The sequence below is a fragment of the Anser cygnoides genome, chromosome 2, assembly GCF_040182565.1.
Source record: "Anser cygnoides isolate HZ-2024a breed goose chromosome 2, Taihu_goose_T2T_genome, whole genome shotgun sequence".
NCBI lineage: Eukaryota > Metazoa > Chordata > Aves > Anseriformes > Anatidae > Anser > Anser cygnoides.
Window position 1 is genome coordinate 139,225,236 of NC_089874.1, and position 3,229 is coordinate 139,228,464.

Sequence of the window (3,229 nt, forward strand, 5' to 3'; positions counted from 1 at the left end):
ATTCATTCATAAAATAGTTTATACAAATGACACTAAGATAGCAATGTTTATCAGAGATTCGGAGCAAAGAGTGAGTCAATGTACGTCACTCCATGCCAAACTTTCACATGGTTGGGCATTGTCTGTTCTTACAAAGTCATAAAAATAAATATTTTAGCTGTATAACACATTGCTACATCTTGCTTAATGCAGTTTTTCCTGCCTTTGTAAAGATTTATGGTCTGGTAAGAAACTGTAAATCTCTTACATTCTAGGACATTACATATACTGTGCTGAAAATGAAATCTGAGCCCCAGAACTTCATTAAGGTGATTGTTCTGAATCTTGAACTCTTACAACATTTTCATTAAGTGCATATACATTTTTATCACTCTTTATTAAATTGCCTCTTCTGAATTTGATCTCAAGTAAAGCTTAGCATAATAATATTGTTGGTAAATTCTGTCTCTTCCAAAAGAGACTAATTTGAGCAATGTGTTACAAGTAATGCTTGAGACAGGCTAACTGTGATCCCAGAGGATTACTTCATAATCCATATTCTGAAACCAAACATTTTACATACGAATGGATTAAAAATTGACTTAGTAAAGTTGAAGCAGTAGTTGATTTTTCCCTCAAATAACTGAAGACATGAAGTAGCACACGACAGAAGATAAACTGCATTGTAGTCAGGGCATTTAATGGACTTCTGTTGTCATGGTAGATGAGAAAGAGGAAAGCTCTTCTGTCCCCTGGGGTCACTTACTGCAAAATGCAATGTTTATGGCTGGCAGGTTGCTGTCTAGTTAGGAAGTTAAATATAGTGGATGTCTCCTTTAGATTTTTTTTTTTAAAAAAAAAAAAAAAAGGAAGAAGCAGCAGCAGCATACCATAAGTGACATTTAGAAAGTTAAGAGCTTGGAACAGGACAGCTAATGGTGTTTACAAAGGTGTGATTCTGTGTGCATGTGTGTGCGAATGATACAACGGACCTCTTTCATGTGTTTCTCTCTGCAGAATCACTGTATACTGAGAGCGCTTTCTAGACTGAGACTGAAAAAGTGCCATACAGAGCAATAGTCTGATGCAGCCTTTGCTGGTCCACTTGCTACAGAAGTTGTGTCTGTTGAGCAGATGAGTAGCAGCAGTCCTGTAGGAAAGGAAAAACAGCCCAGTCACTTGAGGCAATGAATGGAACAAAAGAGATTTGCATTGTATATCTTCATTGAAAACCTGATGTACAGCCTGTGTGTTCTTTTTTCTTGGTAAAGTATTTGAGAAATTCAGCCAAATGATTGAAACGGTTAAAATCCTCTGCTATTCATCATCCTGCTTCTCATCCTTCCCCAGACTTTGACACCCTAGGAACGGGGATATCTGAAAAACTTGGGAAGCAGCTCCTTTCTAGTTGACAGCTATAGTTTGTCAGCTAGAGCTGACATAAATAGCCACAGACTATGTAAATGTGAACATTTTACTAGCATATTTTTTAATAATTATTTTATAATTTTTAACAATAAAAGTTACTCCTGACAAGAAGCAGCTGCTTCTGCCACTTGACTTTAATCTGCCCTTGTTCATGGACCAAGGCCTTAGTTTCTTTGCCTTATGGAAAGAAGGTGTTAAGGTGTGCTTGGGCAGGAGGAAGATTCACCTTTTTTTGTTTTTACTCTTCATTTAAGACAGTAAATAAAAATAATTTATTTAGGTAAGTAATTTTCACTTTGGATGTTTGGGGTAGGGCTAATTGTTTTGCCATAAATCCTGATTCTTTTTGGCAACATGTTTCTTCTCAACTGATAACATCTAGTAAGAATATGTAGAGCACTACAAAGTGTTGGAGCTAAAATCTGTCTGGCAAGAAACCCAAAATACCTTTAATGACCCAGAGTTGTTACTCTATGTTTTACCTTCCAATATGAGCTAATAAAAGTTTCTTTTACTGAAGCCAAGCAGAAGAAATTGTGAAGATTTTGCTTTACCTCTTGAGGTGCAACATTAACCTCATAGCAAGGCACTCTTCCAGGAGAAAGAGATGTGCCAATTTCTGAACCACAAATGCTTTGATCATCCAGCAGTTATTGAAGCCATTCGTTTTGTCGGATGTCCCTGATACAAAAGGATACTTTTTTGTCAGAATTCTCAGACGTTCTTAGGGATGCTTACAGGAGTGAATCTGGCCACAGCACCATTTGATCTCGAGTCATGTTTCTTTGTAGTGGCTGGGTGCTCTTTGGCCTCCTAAAGGGAGATGAGTATTATCCCATGGTTATGGGATCATGTGTCTTACCCTCTCAGAAGTGAATTTTGCTGACTTAAAATGAACTGCAATTAGCAAAGCTCAAACCTGTATTTAGTAGTTTTTGGGTTTCCTTTGGTAAATTGACCAAATTAATCTGACCAGTTTGTACTCTTAATTTTCTTCAACACAAAGACCCGAAGGTGTGAACTTTCATACATAAAACACCATTGCCACTTCAGAAGACTGTATTTTCTAAACTCGTCCTTCATATGTGATGGGAAAAGAAGAAAGAACTCCATGGTTTTCTCTCAGCAGTCATTAAATGCATGCAGTAGGCCCTCCTCAGTGTTAGAAGGGTGTTAGTAATGCTGTTCAAGGGCAGAACTTCACTGCTGAGTTTTGTTTCCTCACTAGTGGAAGCGTGGGATAGCAAGGCCACAGGGCTGAAGCAGGCCGATAGGACTCAGCACATCCTGAGACGTGCGAGGTGTGACCATATTGTGAGCAAGTTATCCCACCTCAGCATCCGAGACTGTTTTTTTCTTCATTGGTGGACCTTGCTTAGGTGGACCTGAGAGGCTAGTAGGGGAAGGGAGGAGGGAGAGGGAAGGTGAGAGGAGGCTTTCTGAGCCCATGGGCCTCAGTAGTGAGTGCATGTGGTGAGAGATGTTTCCTCAGGTCGGCCTGGACCTCAGGGCCACAGCACCACAGCGGCGTTGGTGGCACAGAGGGGAGCCAGCACCAAGGTGGAAGCAATGGAGGCAGCAAGGCGGTGGGGTGCTGCCAGCCCGCGCTCCCACTGATTTCTGACAGAGGTCGGGCTGTGCTTTTTCCCCCGAGGTTCGCACTTCGGGACCTCCATGCACAGCCTTCAGCCGGTCAGCCCCACGACCTAAGGACCACCAATATCCCTCCCCCGGCCGGCTGACGGGACGCCGGCGCCATCTTCCCGCCCCCGCCGCGGAGGGCTGGCCCTCACCCCGCGCCCCGCCCCGCGCTGCCCGCGGC